General features: G+C 46.7%; 1 long non-coding RNA gene across 2 annotated transcripts in view; it reads right to left on the bottom strand.

Moving 5' to 3' along the window:
- Positions 1-203: 203 nt before the first annotated feature.
- Positions 204-22466, bottom strand: part of LOC121496669 — a 36346-nt gene continuing 14083 nt past the window's right edge. The window contains exons 3-4 of one of the 2 annotated variants that reach the window (XR_005989303.1): positions 2091-2132; positions 204-1568 (exon numbers count right to left, since the gene is read on the bottom strand). This is a non-coding gene — a long non-coding RNA (uncharacterized LOC121496669). The remainder of the gene's footprint in view (positions 1569-2090; positions 2133-22466) is intronic. The other variant, XR_005989304.1, reaches the window with a different exon arrangement.

The following is a 22466-nucleotide window of genomic DNA, read 5'->3' as shown; positions in this document are numbered from 1 at the left end:
CTCACCCCAGATCTCACACTCACTCGCTCCCCTGTCTCACCTTCTGTGCAGCAGGCTCTGCCCACCCTCCGCCCCTCACCCAGAGGGCCTTGCACTTGACCCCTCTCCCAGGTCAGACCCGGGCATAAGCACAGAACAGACCCCAAACACCCGTACCTTCTAGAAGCACCAGAAACTTGAATTTTTATTTAGAAACCTCAAAATGACCACTCACTTTTTGGGGTTTTTTTCCATTTAATTTTACTTTTTCAATCAAATATGGCTCCTCCACATCCTAGTAGGAGGCTTCTGGCTTTAAAACCCGATGCTTCTTTTTTCCATAGAGATCCAGACATCAAAACAGCAACTTCTGGAGTTTCAACCATGGCCTCATTTTAAAATCCATAATGTCATCTGGTTTGGACACAGCGGCCAACAATATTTAGCTCCCTGACCTCCTGATGGAAAAATATCTCTGTGGCGTTGGGGGCAGATTTTACAGGAAGGAAGTGAAAAGAGCATTCTCCAAAATCCAGTTGTGAGTTCCTCATCAAAACCCTCGCTCAGAAGGTGTTATTATGTGCTCAGTCGTCCAGATTCTTCAGTGTTTCCCCACAAATTCCAGGATCAAGGCCAGAGATCTTGGGCTCCCATACAAAGCCCCTCAGCATATGGCTACGATCCCACTTTTCTGCTCCTACACCGGAAGGTTCCAATCCTGGGAATAACAAACCCTTTCCACCATGGCATACCATCTCTTAGGGGTTTTAGGATTTTAAAAAATCATCTCACGAATTTTGCATAGTATTTGGTAAAGCAATAGTTTAAGGAGTAAGTAGCCCATCCTTACATAAGATGGGCACATTATTGAAGATTTATTATAGGTCTACAACCTTCTACCCACAATTGCAAAATTGAAAAAGCTCTGATAAACGGTTCTTTCTCTGTTTGCCATAAATTGGCCCACAAATATGACCTTAACTGGCATAAGGCTATTCAGAGTCTATATTTATCCTACATGGTATGAATATTCAGAGGTTTCACTGCAGAAATATTAATGGGCTTAATTACAGGCTATAGCCCTAGGCCCCACTACAGGGTTTTATGTAACACAGGACACATACAGCATATTACTTCTTTAAAATGTTAAAATTTCTTAAATCTGAAACATACTTGCCTTAAGATTTTTAGCTAAATGTTGTGGACCAGTATAAATTTTTTGCAATATAGCTCTTAATAATATTAAAACTATGCCTTTACAAACCTGGAGGGTCATCCTCCATAAAGCAATGCCACCCCCACCCCCCACTATCTCTCCTTGGTAGTAGCTTTAAAAAGTGCATCCACAATTTTTTTGCTATTCCTCCCTTCAAAAGATGGAGCTTGATTCTCCTGCCCTTGAATGCAGACTGGAAGAAGAGACTCACTTGTAACAAAGAGAATACAGCAGAAGGGATATGTCATTCCACATTAGGTGAGGAGAACAGTGTGGCTTCCATCCTGGACTCACACGATCTCTTATGCTCTCTGTCTTTCTCTCTCTCAGACCACTCCTCTAGGGGAAGGCAGCTGGGATGTAGTGAACTGCCCTGTGGAGGAGAGGATCAAATGTTGAGTAACTATTGCAGGGGGGGTGGGGGGCTTCAGCCAACATCTAGCAAAGAGCTAAGGCCCTCAGTGCCACAGACCATGCAGATCTGAGGTCTGTCAGCAATCACAGGAGTGAGCCTAGAATCAACTCTTAGCCCCACATGAGCCTTAAGATGAGATCTCAGCCCAGGACAACAGCTTGACTAATGCTTCATGACAGCCCCTGAGCCAGAACCACCCAGTTAAGCTGCTCCCACAGTCCTGATTCACAGAATCAGAAATAATAGGTGGTTACTGTCCAAAGCTGCTAAGTTTGGGGTAATTTGTTACACAGCAATAGATAGCTAATACATCCTCCGTGCTCTCTACCTAGGTATTCTATGTCTTTCTTCATTACATTTTATAACAAGCTGAAGTTTATTTAGTTTTTAATTTATGTTGTTATCTTCTCCTTCTCCTTCTCCTATAGAGGCAGGGTTAGGGCAGAGAGGTGAAGAGGTCATATTCAGGGTTGTACTCACACCATGTGATGCAAAGCCTAGCTCACAGATGCTGAATATACACTGCAGGATGAAAGGAGAGGAAGGAAAGAAAATTACTGTGGGCAGTGAGGGTCTGGGCTCAGCATTGACAAAACACAATAATTTGAAAGCCCCAAATCCCGGAGTATAATCCTCCCCCTCTCCTCACCCGGTCCAAGGGACACTGCCCCCTCCTCACTTGAGCACATCACCTTCCCTCCATCCTCACCGCCGATTCCATCACTCCTCATCAGGGTTCATGGCTCTCCCTATTTCCACTTCCCCCATTATTCTCTTCCAAACACTGAATCATGCACTAGTGGGGGGTCAGGGAGAGGATACAGAGAAGTTGAAGATCCATCTCTTTCCCCAGGATCTTAAATGAACCTATAACCGCTATCACCACCCGCCAAAATTAAGAACTAGTGATTCAGAACGAGATTCCTATTCCTATTGCACCCCTTCCACAAGATGACAGGGAGAAAGTTAAGCCAAAGTATCATCATTTCTAAAGACAGTAACAAAAGCTCCCTTCATGCTCAGGAATGTCAATCGCATCATCTTTCCAGAAAGTAGTTTAGCCATAGGTTCAAAAAGACTTAGAACCATTATACTCTGCCTCCCGGTAATCCCACCCGTAAGATTCCAGCCTGAAGGTACGTCCTGGGACTGCAGCCCGGGTCTGAATAAAGACCCACGTACAAAGATGTGCGGCCCAGTAGCTCTTACTAGAATGACAAGCAGGCGGATACCCAGCAATGGAAGAAGGCTTAAATCAACCAGAATCTAGCCTTTAAGAGAATGTTATCACCCAGTGCAATTATCCTTTCACATGTTTTCATGACAGGTGAAAATGCTCACACCTGAATATAATGAGATGTTACATATAAATGTACAAATATTATCTAACACACACACACACACACACACACACACACACACACACTGAAACAATACATCAAACTGTGGCCAGCAACTACCTCTGAATAAGGAAGCAACAGATAATCTTTATTTTCATCTCTCAGGTTCCATGTTTGGCCCCTATTTTCTACGTTGAGCATGGAGTGCTTTGACATTCAGCTGAGAATTGCCATTTTTTTTTAAGAACAAGGAGGCACATGGAGGAAAAGAATCTGAAATAATATCAGAGAGCCTTGTTTTCATTCTCCTTCCCATGTACTCGTAGCTACACTACCATGACCAGGAATCCAGGTAAAGGGAGGGTCCCCTTGTCCTGCTTGACCAGCCTTTCTACTTCAGAGGTGGCCCTGCCAGTGCTGTCAGCCTGGGAAGGCTGCTGGTGTCCGGAACAACAGTGGAATCTTGTTGGCTTAACGCAGCGAAGTGTACTTTCAGCTGACTTTGTGGGCAGTGGGTGTGACAGGAGGGGACACGACCCCTCACCTTCCTCAGACACCCAGCTCGCTCTTCTCTGGAGGTGCTGCCTTTTGCAACATACAGCTTGCAGAGTTCTCAGGAAAGGGGTTCTTGGAGAAGGTGGGGGTGAGGGGATCCTGCAGGGCACAGTTCACGGCCAGGCTCAGAAGGGGAAGTGGAGTTGGGCATTTCTGCCGAGTTCCATCAGCCCCATCTGCCTGGCTCCCAACACCTGCCCGTTAGGGTCTGGGAAGTGCAATTCAGCCAATGCCCGGGATGAAGAGAGCGCAGCCTTTTCTGGGCAGCGGGGAGCCGGGCATTAGTGCTCACCACCTCCCAGCTGCATGCTGCACAGAATCTGTTCCTCCCGGCAGCCCAGACCCAGGTCCATGCAAGGACCCTCTGCTGCAAATCCATTCTCATCTACAGATCCAATTTCCACCACTTTTCTTTGCTGGAAGGCTAAGGTGGGTTTGAATGGCCTATCCATGGAATAGGAAGGAAGCAGGATGATGGAAAACCCAGCTTTTCTCTTGCAGAGCACCTCCCCACCTGTGCTTTTATCCCTTCCCACAGGAGCAGAGGGAGGGAGGGTCCAGGAAGTAAGCTCCATTGCTTCAGGCCATCTCATCTGCATACAGAATTAAATGTGCGCAGTGTCCCCATCACATGGGCATCACCCAAGTGAAATCCCAAAGGAAACAGATGAAGGAGAAGGTGTGGGGTGTGGGTGCGTTAACGCCGAGCCCGTAGCAAACTCTTAGGCAAGAAGTGGATACCAAACTAGAATACGTTTATTGCTTGGACCTTACTGGGGGAGCTCCAGACTATTTACTAAAGAGAAAGGCTTCAGAAATCAAGTCTCTCTTCAACATCTAATTGGGTCCTCAGAGGACACAGATTTATTCAACAGAGATTTGGTAAATGTACCTCAGGCTCCCAAGGCAAATCCCAGGACAAGCGGCTCCCACATGGACACGAAGCTCCAACCCCGTCTTGGAACAACAGAGGACTCTGCAGAAGGGGCCCCGCTCACAGGAAACAGACCCCGAGAAGCGACACGGCCAGCAGCCAGGGCTGGGCTTCCCAGGTAAGCATGCAAGTGGGCGCCCAGACGCGGTGCCTCTCCAAATTTTCCACCCAAGCATTTCCAAGCTGGATGGGGGCTGGAGATCTAGTCCTAATGAGGTTGCCTACAGTAGATTTCTTTCTTTATATTTAAAATTCATAGGGAACCCTTCATCTCCTCCCATATTTTATGTACTATATATAAGTAGTATGTTTAAAATATTACTCACAAATAATAAATAGATATGTTTAACATCAAAAGCAAAATCCCACCAAGTACTGTTAATGTGGTATGTCTTTTCTGAGGCTTCATTTTATATTGAGTCTAGCACCTGCTACTCAAAATGTGGTCAGACCCCCTCCCCGCCCCCCCCCCCCCCCCCCCCGCTGGCAGCCTCAGCATCTCCCTGCCCCCACCCCCCAGCAATAGGAAATCCAGAATCTTGGCCTCATCCCAGACAAAGAGAATCAATATCTGCAGGGACTCCTTTGCACATTAAAACCTAAGAAACGCTGCTCCACCATGTGCTTTGAGGAGTGTGAATACCCTAGTTTGGGAAGCTTAGGCTGATGGGATTTTAAGGAGGTTGTGCTTGCGATGCTCCATCTTGCAGCACTCTACTTCATTTCCCAGCTTAATTTTCTCCAGAGCACTTGTTTGTTTGCATGTGTGCTCAGGTTAAGCTACGTGAAACAGGACCTGTTGCAGACCCAGGCACCGAGAACCTTGCCCAGAATAAGTGCTCTTTAATAAAAGGACTTTGAGGGATCCCTGGGTGGCACAGCAGTTTAGCGCCTGCCTTTGGCCCAGGGCGTGATCCTGGAGACCCGGGATCGAATCCCACATCGGGCTCCCTGCATGGAGCCTGCTTCTCCCTGTGCCTGTATCTCTGCCTCTCTCTCAATCTCTGTGTGACTATCATAAATAAATAAAAATTTTTAAAAATTAACTTTAAAAAAAAAAGGACTTTGAGAATGAATAACTGGGGGACGGGAGAAAAGCTGGATGTAAACGGTAAACCAAGTGTCAGTCTTTCCATGGGAATTGCCCTACACAGAGTAATGTTTTTGTTTTCTCTTCTGAAAATTGGAAGCAGAGAGTCGTAATGGAGTGTTTGCCCAAAAACCTATACCTACATGTTCATAGCACCTTATTCATGACAGTAAAAAACCGGGAACCCAGATGCCCTTTGATGGGAATATGATAAACACACCCTGGTACGTACACACCCTGGGCCACTCCTCAGCCATAAGGAGTGAACCTACTGATACATCAACAGCTTGGAGGGGTCTCGAGGCAATTAGACTGAATGAAAAAAGCCGGTCTCAAAAAGGATATTGCTGCAGATTGAATGTTTGTGTTTCCTCCAAAATTCATATGTGGGAAGACTCACTCCCAAGATGATGAGATTAGGAGGTGGGGCCTTTGGGAGGCCCTGAGGACAGAGCTCTGATGAATGAGGTTAGTGCCCTTGTAAAAGAAACCCCAGAGGGCTCCTCACCCCTCTCACCATGTGAGGACACAGCAAGGAGTCTGAGCCAGGAGCCTCGGAAAATGGTGTCCAGGGCCGCCTTCTAGTCCAAGAGGAGCCATTTCATCACGTCCACCGCCAGCCATACTGCTGCTCCTGAGGAAGTAGGGCCATGCAGAGAATCTCTCCCCAACGTGGACCAACATGGGGAAAGAGGCAATGGGAGGAGGCCCCTGGTGACCTTCATCTGCCCTCTCCTCCTCTTGATCACTACTGAACAGAGCCCTTTCCTCTGCTTCCTATCTAGGGGTAGTTCTCTCTTGGGTCCGAGTGTGCGTGGCCTGGAGGAAGTGAACAGAAGCTCTTCTGGAAGCCGCAGCAAGTCAGACAGGGCTTGACTATTCGGAGCCCACAGGGGCTGAGTGGGAAAGGGAGTAATCTGGGCCAAGTGGGCCGTGTGGGCTGCGCACCCCCACTCCGGCTGAAGCAGCAGCCGACAGCTCTCTGGGGACCCAGAGGGACCTAACTGACAGCTTCTCAAGACAAGCCAGATCCCTGGATTTTTATGTGAAATGTCCTATTTTAAATGTCATGACACTGTTTAAGAGATCACGTATGCCACCAACATCTCGCCTGTTCCCACCCACCCCCAACCCTAGGGCAGGAAGGCAGGGCCCACAGGAGGCCCGAGGGGTCAGTGCACAGCCAGGCGACACCAGCTCTCGTGGTTCCCGGTGGTGACTGTCTTGTAAATGACCATGTCATTTAGGATGACCAAGGCCAAGTGGGGGCAGAGCCGCTGGCCCCCTTCCCAGCCTGTCTGGGAGGAGAGGAACTCCCAAGTAATTTAAGGGCAGAAGCCTGCTCTGGGGAGGAAAAGCTCAATCCACCGCAGGCACGGGGGCTGGTCGGGGTGGACGCCGAAACCACCAGAAGCCCGTTCTGAGGAGGGATTAGTAGAAGAGTCTATTAGGACAGAATTTTCCCAGGAGAGGGCCTGGAGAAAAGATGCGGCTGAAACAAAGCCACAGTCATCAGAGGACAACAGACCCCCGGACCAGGGGACCCTGATCGAGCCCAGAGATTCCTGATCGAAATCCTGGGGACAGGAGCCTTGGAGCCAAGATGGAAAGAGGGGTCCTCCTCCCAGGCCAGCCAGACCTGCGGGCACCAGAAGAGGCTGGGGCTTTGTCTCCACTCGGCCCCCAGAGCAGTCCACACTGCACTCGCCCAGGGATCAACCCCCAACCAGAGAGCAGAAGGGACTGACAGGGCAGCGAGGGCCAGGGCAGCCGCAGGGGGCTGGGGTCCCACATCCTAAGGTACGGGTGCAGCACTTCTGAGAGCCCCCCAGAATCATGGGACGGAGAGGACACCAGCCATCAGATAACGCTGGTAAGAAAACACACGTTTTGGTGTGACAATCGTACGCACTGAGCATCAGTCCGAGGCCGAGAGAGTGCGGTGATCACCCGGTGCCACGTTCCAGCTCACTAAGGCCGTGAGCTCCTCCTGGGCACCACTTCTGTCTCCTTCATTTAAGCCTCTCCCCGGCGACGTGGGGAGTGCCTGGTCTTCAGAAGCATCCACACTAACCGGTTACATAAGCCTCCCACAGCTTCAGCACTGCAGACCCTCCCAACACCAGCCCTCACGCTCTCCGTGGCAGCCAACCGCCTTCCAGACACGGGATCTCAAGTGGAAGCAAACCCACAAGACCTGGAAGCACGAAGCTGCTCGACTGAAGTGGACACAGAGGGAAGGGGCCGCGGGGCCCGATTCCCTCAGTTGACCCTGCGAATCCTCCAGGCAGTTCCTGGGGCTACAAATATCACAGCCTGAAATGCAGACAAGGTCGTGGCTGTAAAAAGGGAGGCCGACCAGGATGCCAAGGTGACCTTTCGCTCAGGTGGCATCTGAAAACACCTGGGGTGAGAGAGGAGGCCCCTGGGGAAAGTATTGATAGCTTAGCACATGGATCGATGGAGGCAGTAAAGTCAGGGCAACCTTTGGTTTAGTAGGCAGGGGTGGAGGGCAGAGCCACAGCGAACCCAGAACAGCACGCTCCGCCAGCCAGCGTGTCAGCAGCACCCCACGGGCTCTGACACCTTATAAATATTAATGCCATTGGCTCAGCAGTTTCGAATATTCCTCACTTTGAGCTCTGCCCCAGTACTTCCTGGGACAAGGAGCCGGGTTGAATTAAGATGCAGCCCTCGCACTTTTATGAAATGTTGAGTTTAATTCTATTATTATTTTACCCTTCCCACCAAAACCTCAAATTTTGCATTTTTATTGAGTTACTCATGGCTAGGTCTAATGACAATGTCACAATGTCCCCGGTGAGACATCCCCAAGCGGCTGAGGTGACCCTTGGCTTCACATTTATCAAGTTTAATTCCAAAGAGAAATGACATGAGGTCCTGATGGAGAGCCAACATCTTCCAGCTGTACCACGTAGGCTCGGCATTGTACGGACTTGGCGACCAAATTTCAGCTCTGCTGTTTTTGCCCATGGATGTGGCTGATCTGGCAACTTACTGGTGGGAAATGATACCTATAGCAGGTTCCTACCACTAACGTAACAAAGAATCACAAACATGATAGATTAAAACAACCCGGCCTTATTATCTCCTAGTCCTGGAGAGCCAAAGCCTAAAATGAGTCTCACTGTGGTAAAATCAAGGAGTCAGCAGCCCGGTTTCAGGGGAGAATCCGGTTCTCCTTGCCTTTCCCAGCTTCTAGAGGCCTCTTACGTTCCCTGACGTGGGGCCCCTCCTCCATCTTCAAAGCCAGCGACGGCTGGTTGGGTTGAGTCCTTCCCACATTCTATCACTGACTTCCGCCTGCCACTTCCATTCGTAAGGATCCTTGTGACTGCCCTGGGTCCATCTGGCTCATCTAGGAAAAACTCTCTATTTTAGGATAAACTGATTAGCCATCTTCATTCCCCTTTGCCATGGAAGGTAGCATGTTTCAGGGATTAGGAAAAGGACATCCTAAGGGGCCATGATTCCATTGACCACAATATTTGCCTCACAGCATGGCATGAGGTTGACACGGGGGCTTGCCATATAACCAAGTGGCTTTCTCCAGAAGCTGGATACACAGCACATTAACACCAGGTAGCTGGAAGACATGCACCATCCTACAGTGTCCCTTCAACCCACTCATTCTAGCAAGGGCTGCTACCCTACTCTGCCCACCCAACCCACCCTACCCTACTCAGGACAAAGCAGTCGCCCATCCCAGTCCAGCCAAACTCCTTTTGCCTTTGTTGGCTTGGACTCTATATCCAAGCTGACTTGCTCACCACCTCCTCATCAGCAGTGATGACACCAAGTACAGTCGCCACATCAGACCGCATGTCCGTGAACCTTTCCTCTCAACATTTGGGAGCCAAGCCCCAGGGTCTCTCCTGGAGTAGACACCCCCTCCTTATACGAAGTCACTCAGCCTGGCTCTCAGGAGACACACGCATGGCCAGTCTCTTTCCAACACAGCAGGGACACAGGAAGCCCCACGTGGACATGAGTCAGGTCAGCCAGGTTCTAGAGCAATCTCGATTCTCATTCTGAGTCCTTCCCCACATCCTTGTCCTCTAAGGCCTGAACACTACCTAACAGACAGGATATCCTCATTTACAGGTGGGTTTGCTGCTTAATATATGCACCAATCACCATGCTGACAGTCCCTGCAGCCCACGTAACCCAGGGTCCTGCTAAATTCTCCAGGGGAGAGTCTCTGAAAATGAGTAAACTTTGTGCCATCCAGTTATCATAGCCACACAACCTGAAGGGCATAAAAGGAGAGAAAAAGTCTAGTCAGTCTCACATTAAATGGAGCCACTGACATCTCTTCAGCAGGCAGAGTGGTACTCAGACAAGGGCATGAGTTTGGGCTAGGCCTGTGCTGGGTTGCATCGTCATGCCACCATTCTAGAACCACGTGACCTTGAGCTGCATAAAGCCTCTGAATCTCAGTGTCTTCATCTGTAAGTTCTCAGGAATACCTACTTTGCAGTATTATCCTCAGAAAGTCAAGAGAGAACACCTCCCAAAGTTAGCACACCTGGTACCAAAGCCTGCTCTCATCGCCTACTGCTGCATCTCCGACGACCCAGAACGTGGTGGATTAAGCAGCAACCGTTTTACCATAGGTCACAGATGCTGACAGGCAGGACCTCAGGCCAGCCTTAGCCAGGAGATCCCTCTGCTGCTCATGTTGTTGGCTGGTGTCGCTCTGTAGGACTCCGCCGGCGACGCACTGGCCTGGAGAGTGCAGGGCCAGCTTCGCTGATAAACAGTCGAGTCTCAATACTGACGCTAGTGATGTGCTATAAAACTGCCTCGAACCCTGAATTAGCCAATACTGAGCCACTGCTCTCAGGGGAAATTCAAGGTTGGGCCCCTGAGAGCCTCTGCTCCCAATATTTGTGTCAACTGATGGATATGTGACCTTCTTTTATGAGTGTTTCTGTTTAAAGACACTTTATTTAATACGTATTTCCTCAAAATAATTAGGTTAATTATAATTATAATCTGGCAGTATTTCATTTTTTAAAAAAAGATTTTATTTATTTATTAGACAGAGACAGAGAGCACACAAGCAGGGGGACCAGGAGAAGGAGAATCAGGCTCTAAGCATCAGTCTGAGATGCTGAGCTGGTAGCCTGACGTGGGACTTGAGCCAGGACCCCGAGATCATGACCTGAGCCAAAGGCGGACACTTAACTGACTGAGCCACCCCAGCACCCCAGCGGTATTTCTTTATACTAAATCCTAAAACACTATCTGAGAAAGGTTTAACATCCTCCTGACCCTGAGTAATGTGACCGTGAATTTCTCTGGATTTCCATCTCACCACACTGCCATCCGCTCTACCACATTTTAATTCATTTATTTTTCTTAATCAATCATCATCTATGATCATTCCTGACCTAGTTTTAGACCTGCCACATCCTGTTGGTTACAAGTGAGCCCAGCTCCACGGAGAAGAAAATCAGACTTCACATCTTTGTGGGGGAAATGTTATCACCAACTTTGTAAAATACAATCTGGTGGAAGCCTGGAAGAAACAGTAGCTATTATTTGATACAAAGAGACACCAACAAAAGATGTTTCAACCAAATGCCCGCAAACTTAGAAGTAATTATGCAGAAAGATTGCTTTTGTAATCACCTCCCATCCCACCAGACTGGAACAGCCAGCGGCATGCACAGAAGCTAAGGAGAACGGTAAGGAAGCCAGACAGTCATGTAATCCAGGATTTAAAAAAAAAAACAAAACAACTTAGAAGTCTTCATAATGGGACCATAGCCAAGAGCTGGGAATTCACATCTGAACCACAGTGACCTAGAACATTGGTTTACTGCAGAACAAGCTCCTGGAGAACCTGTTAAAATATAGACTTGGGCAACCTTGCCTTCAGTGTACAAATCCATAAGCCTGTAGTAATTTTACTTTTTTATTTGTTTTAAGATTTTATTTATTTATTTATTTCTTTATTCATTTATTCATTTATTTATATTAGAGAGAGAATGCATGTGCAGGCTGGGGGTAGAAGCAGAGGGAGAGGGACGTTGCCACACAGGGCAAGGGAATCAAGGTTACGGATGGAAATAAATATGCCCCGTATTGTTACAGTCGTTAATTTTTCATGCTGAAAAAAGACAACGCAATGATTGGCACATAGTAGAGTCAGTAAATGGTACAGCAGAAATGACTGGAGAGCTTCCCTGTTTTGCCTTACTCTTAGCTTCCAACACTTTAAGCATTCAGTTTTATTTTAGTAAAAGAGTAGTTAATGCAAGGGAACCTTGCAGAAAGCCTGGGGTAAGGCAACTAACACAGGCTTTTTAAGGGTCAACATGGAGCTTTTCTGTGAACATCAGTGACCAGGAGTCTCTACCGAATTCATCCAGTTTCTCTAATCACTTCCAATCTTCATAATCAAAGGCAAAAGAAACGTATTCAAACACACGAGGAATACTTACAACTCAAATCACAGGGAAAGGGCCAATCTCCCTGACACTACTGAGATCCTAGAAAGTATCAAGAATAAGACCTTAACAAAAATAAAACAGAAGCAAGGACACATGACCCGAAGGATATGAACAGATACTTCATGGGGAAGAAATTACAAAGGGCTGTTGATGCACTGAAGACGCACTCAACCTCACTCATAATAAGAGAAAAGCAAATTAGAACTATGCCGGGATTCCAAAGTTTAACAACACGGCTGGCAAAGTTCTCAAGGAACAAATGTTTTCATGCACAGTTGATGGGAATGGACGTTAGTATAGTCCCAATGGAAAGAAATTGGACAATATCTGTCAAAACAATAAGTCGACTCCTTTTGTCCATCCACTCTATTTGTAGAATTTATCTGACAGATCTATCCACGGAAAAAATGAAATGATATGTTGAAGCTTTGAGATAGTAAAATACTGGAAGCAACCTAAGCATTCATCAATAGAGGGCTGGTTTTACAATGACATATCCATTTTGTGGACTACTACACAAGTGTAAAAAGAATGATAAAACTCCCCAGGTGTGACACAGAAACTCTCCAAGACATACTGTTAAAAAAGAAAAGAAAAGAAAAAAGAGCAGTGTGCCTACTATGTCACCCTCTGGGTAAAAAAGAGAGGAGAGAAAATAAGACTCTATTATAGATATTGGTATGTGTGCATGGAGGGACTCTCCAAGAATACATGAGATTTGAAAATGAGATTGGAAACTGGCTCAGTGGATGGCACAGAGAGGAGGTACTTTCCCCTACCATTTGGTTCCTGAACATTAATGTGTATAAATGCATTAGCCATTAACGTTTGATTAAATTAAAAGCATTATTTAGTAACTAAAAAAATTTTTTTAAGATTTATTTGTGATAGACATAGAGAGAGAGAGAGGCAGAGACACAGGAGGAGGGAGAAGCAGGCTCCATGCAGGGAGCCCGACATGGGACTCGATCCCGGGACTCCAGGATCACGCCCTGGGTCAAAGGCAGGCACCAAACTGCTGAGCCACCCAGGGATCCCCCAGTAACTAAAATTTTTAATGTTCCAAATTACGAACAGTAGATGTCTCCTCAATAAGATAAGGAACATGGGGCTCCTGGGTGGCTCAGTCAGTTAAGCATCCAAATCTTGATTTCGGCTCAGGTCATGATCTCAGGGTCATGGGTTCGAGCACCATGTTGGGCTCTGTGTTCTATGGGAAGCCTGTTTGGGGCTCTCTTTCTCCCGCTGCCCCTCGCCTTGCTCACATGCTCACCCATGCGTTTTCTCTCTCTCTCTCTCTCTCTCTCTCAAAATAAGTAAATCTTAAAAAAATAAGATAAGGAACATGACAGGTTGGTCAATGGTCAAATATCTTCCTCTCATGTAAACACAAACAAGTAGCATGTTACAGGAGACACAGTAACTTGAGTTTAGGAGAACAAATTAAATCATGTTCGATTTAACTTCTGTTTCTAAGTAAAATACATTTTTATTGTGGTATGGAGGCATAAAAGAAATTTGTTTTTCCTGATTTTCCTCTTATAAAAGCGTGTGTGTGTGTGTGTGTGTGTGTGTGTGTGTGTGTGTAGCTTAAGTAATGTCCAGAAGAGGATTGTGTTACTCTGTATTCATTTTCGACCACGTTAAGGACAGGAGAATCCTGTGGCCTGTTGAGTAGAAAAAGCTTACCAAAAAAGGACCATGATTTCACATAAAATACGCCTTCTTTAAATGCTTCCAGTTGTACTGTTTTGAGGATAAGGAATCCTATACAAAAAGACATAATTGTATTATAATTGGGCAGAAAGGCATTAAAGGGGGCAGTTCTCTGCTGCTATTGTGTATGGGCCCCTTAAGAAATTGCCAGGTTTGACATATTTAGAACAGAAGTTTGTGGCCAAATCATGCCCTTTTAGTTACGCAAACCTACATCTAACCAAAGTCTTTCCTACTTCCTTGATTAATAAAAGAACCAAATCATTTATCATCGACCTGGGACACTTTTTAGAGCTAAAACGACACTCGGTAGTCATGCAGGGACACAGGCCTAAGCCAGGCTGCCAACACAAACGGAGACACTTTCTCTACAGTGGAATTCATAATAAATGTAAACCCACAGAATATTTATGAGGCTCACGGTTTGGTTGCAATGAATTGCATCTTTCCAATTACGATACAAATTTCTTCCACGGGGCACAAGTTGAACTATTCTCTATAAAGATCCACTGAACAGATCTGAGTCGGTTCACAAACCCCTGCAAACTATCTACGAGATCTATCCTCGGAGGCACCTCACTTTTGTCAAAACTAGTGATGTGTCGGTGACGATCAATGACCGCCATGAGAGATGTGATGAGGCCTTCTGATGTCACTCTTGCTGCAGTTTGTTCGAGTTTATTGGACCTGATTCCTTCCCTAATCTGGAATATATTTGTGTATTCTTTTTTGTTATTGTGCTGTATTACTTTCTAGAAAAATACCTTTGCATGCTAATTTCTCCCCACTCAAAACATCTCAGATCTTACCAAATGGATCAAGGCAGGAATGCCTCGGGAGTTCCATTCTTAGACCAACATCTCCCAAAGCCAAGTAAGCTTCAGTCCTGTTCGCATTCTGTACCAAAGTAACGGTTTTCCTTATTTCAAATGTTTTGTCAATTCATCCTCTTCACATAGACATGCCCCCAAATCCTTTTGTTCTGTCTGTAGAGTGGAAATAACCTATCACCACAGCATCATGAGTGTCGTCGTCCTTGCCCAGAGGCTTGGAAACACTCAAAGGGCACACGGGCATCCCTTGAATTATCTCCTGCTTGTTTTGTGTTTGTGTGTGTGTAGGTTTTTTTTTCTCATGAAAAATGGTTCAGAGCATTCATCAGACTCCCAGAGGGGGTTCCCCGAGGACTAAGGAAAGGGTAAAATAGACTTATTTGAGATCTCGGGGAAGCCTCTCTCTGGGCACCTGTTCACAGACCGATGTGTCCCCCGAGGGGAAACCTCTCAACAGACTTTTACATAAACGGAAGCAGCCTTTGGTCCTACACACTTGTGGTGGCCACTGCCATCGGCCTCCCCGGCTGGCCCCCAACCTCGGGTTGTTCATCTACGCCAAACACACATGGCTAATGTGATGTCCTAATCCAAGCTTTTGCAGAACTAACCCAGAGGACACATGCATTCCTGACTCAATTGGTGACATCAGAAGGGATGGAATCCCTTTTCAATGATCTTTTCTGATGTTCCTATTCGTACCAGGAAAGAGAGTTCTCCTGTCTACATCCCCCCAGCGCACTGGTGATAAATTAAAATCCACACATACCACGTTATAGTAAACACAAGGCTTGCCTTTCTAATAATCAGTTTTGACAGAGAATATTTACTAAAGAAAGAAGAAACTGGCCACTTTACACGAGTGAAATGCAAACAACATTTTCAAGAAATGACAAGGAGTCTCTGAAATCCTAATCTTCCTTCAAGCTTTTCATAGCCTCGGAAATAATAAATCTTCTTGGAGGACCTGAGCTAGCTCATTACATCCGAGGACAGGTTGGGGACACGGCTGCCTTGGCTGGGGCACGCTGGGGATCCTGATTAGTCCCCCTCCCCGGATGGCTGAACCACATTCAGAGATTCTCAACTGCTCCTGGGCCTCCTTTGGAACAGATTTCTAGCAATTTCCCCTCTCATGTCATTAAAAAGTTCAGACTAAGTCACTTACCTGGGGGAGGTCTCGACGTCTGCCAGTTTCTACCTTCTTGGGATGAGATGCTAAGAGACAGGCCGACTTGCACACTGTCCTTTCATACAGACTCTTGTTCTGTTTCACCGGCTCGTGGAGAACGTGCCCAAAACAACACAGGACTGTTTGCAGTTCTAATGGATTTTTCCTGGCCTTTGATCCTGCAGACAACACTCTGCTTCATCTGCCCAATGAAAGAAAGTGTCTGTGCATCGCGTGCTTGACTTTCGCCTCTACCTTTGGGTCCCATGCATTAGAAATCAGAGGTTCGGTGAATGGTGCCTCTGGTAGGTGCTGTCTCAAATCCACAGGAACTTGCCCCATTTTACATCAGTAACTTTGCCTCTGCAAGCTTTAGCTGGCCTTCTTTTAAAAACAGAAAACAGAAGGAAAGACTGTGGTTGGAACTGGGCTTCAGAACCTTGGGGTGGGGAGGCTGATGGCACTGAGGCCTCTGGGACGTTCGGTCGAGGGCCCCAAAGTCTCTATGGGAGTTAAGTCAATGTCTGAGGGCCTGACTTCACTCTGAGGTCACAGCTTGTGTGGTTGGGACGATGTTTTCCAGTACTCAGATATGAAGAAACACCTGATTTAGTCTAGCCTGAAGCTGCTCTTTTATTCCCAGTTTAAATGGCTCACGGTCTGCTGAGAGCTGGGAGGCAGAAATTCGTCCTCATTAGCCTTGCTCCTGCTCACTTAGACGGTCACACATTCATCTCAACGTCTCAGAACCGCTCTAGTTTCCTGCCTCTTAACGAGCATTCATGTGTCTTTCTGTTACCTACCTCCAATTTCTGCACTTTCTTGAACTACCAAATGTTTCAAAGTCAATCACCCCAATAAACCCTTCCACAGCCTATTTCAAATGGTCTAAACGCCCAGAGCAGAACTTGCTTGCCTTCTGAATCTGAAACTGAAACACTTTGGATTGCCCATGACATTAGTGGCAGGTCTCAGAAAATGCATAATATTTGTCAAATACACGGTGATTTTTTTCCTGCCTTGCAAGTAATAACATTTTATAAATACACAAAAGTTCCACAACGAAGTCTATCTATGTTTCAATACCCCCAGGTCCCAGTCTGAACCTTCAGCTATGGGCCCAGGGACAATGGCAGGGAAAGAAAGACGTGTCTATGTGCTGAGCCCCTCCCGTGTTATTGCACTTTTGATTTCATTTAATTCACAAGAGCCCAGAACTCGATATTACTGCTTCCCTGTTCCAGATGAGGAAGCTCAGACCTACGCAAGTTCTATCCTATCCCTTGCCTGTCATCCCAGCTAGCAGAGTCCAGGTTTGAACATGTTTGACTCCCTGTGAGCCCATGTCCCCGGGGTGAGGGATAAAGGACAGTCCCTCAAGACACATGACCTTGAGCAGTAAACCAACTTCCCATCAAACAATCCAGCATTTGCCTACACTGGATTAGTCAGAGAGAAAAAGAATCATCCGGTGGCAAAAGTCTAGCTTCAGATATGACCTAAACCTGCCTCGGAGGACCCCTAGATGGGCCTTGGTGACCCGTAGTACAAATGGGACAGCTTAACGTGGTCTGGCCAGGAGGCATCAGGACTCCAACACAGATCCAAGGCAGGAAACGAGAATCACACTGGAGTAGGGGGCTGTCTCATCCCTAGGCCGATCTGGACTGTGTCCTAGGGTGTGGTAAGGTCACACTGGATCCTTGGGCAGAACATGATGGGAAGTCTCTGCGAGAGTACAGAGAATGTGGTGGGGGTCAGAGGAGGGTCTGGGGCTCAGGAAAAACCAATGGTATTGGGGAAATCAGAGAAGAAGCTTAGAAGTGGCCAGGACAGACCCTATGAGAGTGGCAGGTGCCCAGCTGCTGGGCTAATGGAAAGATGAGTGAGGTCTTATGGCAGGAAGCCTCTGGCCTGAGGCGCCCAGCATGCTCAGCATGGCCTGGGAAGCTTAATAGGATAAAGCCTTCAGCCACCGGCCTCGCCACTGCTGCTGCCCAGCTCTCGGGAAGCCTGACTGACTAAGAATCCTCAGGACAGATGCGGGAAGGCTCTGGAAGCCAGCAAAAAAAATGCATCCAAAGTCAACCAGCTGGGAAAGTAGGAAAGAAATAGAAATTTCTTATAACCAAAAAAACCAAACTACAACTCTTCCTCAACTTGTGAAGGGATTATATGCTGATAAAGACATCATAAATCAAAAACGCCATAAATCAAAAATGAATTTAATATACCTAACCTACCAAACACCAGAGCTTAGCCTAGCTACTTGACACGTGCTCAAGACACTTGAAATCAGCCTACCGTTGTGCGAAATCTTCTGACACAAAGCCTGTTTGATCATCAAAGCACTACTACCTCATGCAATGTCCTGTATTAAGAGTGAGGCACAGAACGGCTGTGCGGGCACAGAAGGGTTGTCCGTGTATTGGTTGTTAACCCCGGTGATCGCTGGCTGACTGGGAACCACTGCTGACCAGCATCACAGGAGAGGACCAGATAGATCGCACACCGCTAGGCTGGGCAAAGATCCAAATTCCAAATTCCAAGTATGGTTTCTGCTAAATGCCTATCGCTTTCGCATGATTGTAAAGCAAAAAGTCAGTAAGTCAACCCATCACACATCGAGGACCACCTGTAGGAGTCTGAGGATCAAAACGGAAGTCCTTTCCTTCAGAAAATGTGCCCGACACTGGCTTTGTCTCCTGACAGGTGCCCAGCCCAGCTACGAAGCACAGCAGGTATCTCAAGCTTGGGTAGCACTGAAAGGATGGAGTGGATTCCAGATGGAAAGAAGATGAACAGAGGAGGAAAGGTTGGAAGACACAGTGGGTGTTTGGGTGATATTGAGCCAAATGGCTTTCCAGGCGTGGGTTACACCCCTGAGGGAGGACAGGAGGGGTGCCCGGAGAGCGGGGCTGGGGTGGGCTCCTGCAGGCATCCTCGTCAGCTGTCGAAGACTCAAGCTGGGTTTGAGGCTTTAATGCTTATGGTTGTGCGGCTGCCCCGTAAGCAAGGTGAGCCACATGGGATCCTTCTCCTGCTCTGCGACTTGCTGAATCATCAGTCTGAGCTTCCCTCCAAGCAGAAGTGCAGACGCTGCCCCAGGAACCCCTAGGAAAGGGGGAGGGAAGGGGTGTGCATCCGGTGCTTCCAGAGGCTGTTTCTGGAAAGGATGATGCAAAACTTCAGCAAGTTGACATCTGTCATTGCTTTCAATGTATAGGTGAGCATGGTGCTGAGATGCCTAGAAAGGAAGAGCTCTTCCCTGTGATGCTTTCTTTTTTTTTTAAGATTTTGTTTATTTATTCATGAGAGACACGGAGAGAGAGGGGCAGAGAGACAGGCAGAAGGACAAGCAGGCTCCACGCAGGGAGCCCGAGGTGGGACTCGATCCCAAGACCTCAGGATCACGCCCTGGGCCGAAGGCAGGTGCTCAACTGCTGAGCCACCCAGGCGTCCCTGTGATGCTTTAAAAGTATTGACGTCTCTGCAGTCTGACACAGAAGCATTATTTTCCCATTTTGCTACATTTTTCACTTTTCTGGTGTTTCTGTGGGTTTTTTTTTTTACTAATGTTTTTATTAATAAAAGGTGCTTTTAAATTTGTAGTTGTGAGGAAATGGAATCCAGAGCTGCTTTCCTCTCCATCTCCTGCGTGCAGCAGCTCCCTGACTTGCTTATCCGTGCGGCCAACCTTATTCTCTAGACGTTTGTGTCAGAATCACTCTTCTCTCGGCATTCTAAGGACGCCACTCCACTGCCTTCTGCATTTTGATTCTGTGGAGAAGTCAGAAGCCAGGCTGATTTCTGACTCTTTTGGGGTTTTCTGATTTGTTTTTGTTGCTTCCTTTTTTTTTTCCTTTTGTTTGTTTTCTTTATGCCTGAAATAAGAAAGTGTCACTATGCTACACCCAGATGTTGGGCTCCTTTAATGAATTTTGCTTTGATTTTAATGAGCCTTTTCAATCTGGATGTCCAACTCTCTTTAGCTCAAGAAAATTTCTATTTGTTTTCTGCTTCTTTTCCATTTCCTCTCCATTTCCTGACATGTACACGAGGTCCCCTTGAACTGCCCTCTGTCCCTTGTTTTCCTCCCATCACTTCACTGCCTTGTCATTTTCATGCCCTTGACCTTCATTTTTAGGTACAAGGACAATTTCTCTTGTACATCATCTACTTACTGAATCAGCTTTCTGCAGCGTAGAATCTGTTATTCACTGCTTCCATTTAGGATTTTAAATTCCACTATTATGTTTTTCATTTCCACACATTCTTGCCCAATCCCACTGTCTGTCCCTGTGATGGCCTGCTCAACTTCGACACGTGCAATCTTTCCCGAATGTTCTAAGGAATGCACACTAGAAAACCTGCAACACTTTCTCCTATTTCTTACAGAACTCCATTTCATTGGGAGACATCTGTGGTGGTTTCTCTCTCTCTCCTCTTTTTTTAAGATTTTATTTATTCATTCACAAGAGACACAGAGAGAGAGGCAGAGACACAAGCAGAGGGAGAAGCAGGCTCCCTGAGGGGAGCCCGATGCTGGAATTCGATCCCAGGACCCCAGGATCACGCCCTGAGCCAGAGGCAGACGCTCAACCACTGAGCCACCCAGATGCCCCTGTTCTGGTTTCTCCTGAGCAGTTTTGTTGTTGCTGCTGTTGTTTGTTTCTGTTTTGCATTCATTAGTGATTTTTTTTCTATAATATTGCTTTATAAAGTTGTTAATTTTTCCTGTCTCTGCTAATTCTTATGAACTAATTGTTTATTATGGGAAATCAATGTGGATTTTGACATATACTGCTTGAATCCCTTCCAAGTTCTTTGGACTCAATGAAATTCAAAAACATGTATGGAGGGACACCCAGGTGATTCGGCAGTTGAGTACCTGCCTTCAGCCCAGGGCGTGATCCTGGAGACCCGGGATCGAGTCCCAGTCAGGCTCCCTGCATGGAGCCTGCTTCTCCCTTTGCCTGTGTCTCTGCCTCTCTCTCTCTGTATCTCTCATGATTAAATAAACAAAATCTTTTTTTAAAAAAAAGTACAGAGATTTAATTAGCCAAATCAGGTACGCAGCACTGTATAAGGAGGGAGCCTGAACTAGCACTGTGGCAACCCAGGGTATCACTTCTATACCAGAGAGCTTCTTCCCAGCAATTCACACTAGAGCATAAATCCTGAGACATATGCTCCAAAAATATCCAAAATATCTTGACTTTATCCAAAAATACTTTGAGTTATGAAAGCAAATTAAATAATAGTACAGTAGGGGCACCCAGGTGGCTTGGCTGGTTGGGTGCCGACTCTTGGTTTCAGCTCAGGTCGTAATCTCAGGGTCGTGAGATCGAGTCCCACACAGAGCTCCATGCTCAGTATGGAGCCTGCTTGAGACTCTCTCCTCGTCTCCCTCTGTCCCTCATGCTTGTGCTCTTTGCCTTTCTATCTCTTTCTCTTTAAAATAAGTAAATAAATCTTTTTTTTAAAAAAAAAAGGTAAATAAATAATGCCACAATAACAGTTGTACAAGCTATTTTTCTTCTTTAGGGCTATGTCGCAAGTGAAGTATCTGGAAGTTAGATTACTGGGTTAAATGGTATGCTCTTGAAGTATTGTGCTGAGGAATTACAGAGGTTCAGCATTCTGCAGGTGGTTCCCACCAGCAAAAAAATTAGAGGCAACTGTATACAACTGGGTTTTGTCTAATAGTGGAAGTTTCACTCGTGCATCTACTGTGGAGGATTTGGTCCACATAAAACCCATTAGAAATGATTCAATTGGTAGAAATGCTAAAACAGCATGCACTCTTGCCTAGGTGTAGACCTGGATCAAAACCCTAAGGTGAGTGCCAATGACTGTCTCTTCTTAGGGAAGCTCCAAGAGGTAGCAGGTGCATGAAAGGGTGGCACAGTGGTTAGGTAACTGAAAAGTACAGCTCAGGCTTTGTCCAAACAGGGCTCCCCTCCCACCTGTTTCTTCGAGATACTCTCTGCTCTACCCTTTTCTGTGGCTGGCTTTGCTGAGCAGCAGGCTTCCCTTGATCACAAGGCACCTTCCCCAGCAGGCAGGGCCTCAGCTCCTTAGCTCACATACAGAGAGAGAAAAATAAGCCACTGAGCTTTATGCCGATTGGCCAGTCCCTGACCCAATCACTGTGGCCAGGTGACCGACATATGCTGACCAGCAGCTGTAAGCATCAATCACACTGGCAGGAGGAGAAAAGGTAACTATAATTAGCTGAGGTCAATCAAGACGGAGTCCTGCAGCCCTGTAGGAGCCCCTCCCAACCAAGCCTCGCCACCGCACAGTGAGAGAGGTGGCCAGGCCTGGTGGCCAGAAACCCACTCTGTGTACCACACTCATATTTTCCGTGCATGGAAACAAGTAGAAGACCAACATGTACTGAGCCTTTATGATGTGCCAGGCACTGAGCAAGGGGCTTTTATTATTGAATCTAATCCTCACAACAATCCTTTGAGTTAGGCATTGTGCTCCCTACTTCACAGATAAGGAAATTTTGGCTCAGAGAGTTTGAGTCATTTGCCTAAGGTCACACAGCTAATATGCTTCAAAGCTTATCTCACTGATTTCATATGCTGCTTGGCACAGCTTGCTAATAACCCTGAAGTGCATCCAAGTTCAGCAAGATAAATACATTTTAGATCCTCTTCCCTTGGCGTCTTTTTTTCTTTTTTTTTTTTTTTTTCTGGTTGTTGTTTAAAAGTCATGTGGAGT

This window comes from Vulpes lagopus, chromosome 8, assembly GCF_018345385.1.
Source record: "Vulpes lagopus strain Blue_001 chromosome 8, ASM1834538v1, whole genome shotgun sequence".
NCBI classification, from domain to species: Eukaryota; Metazoa; Chordata; class Mammalia; order Carnivora; family Canidae; genus Vulpes; species Vulpes lagopus.
This window is presented reverse-complemented; position numbering and strand designations above follow the sequence as displayed.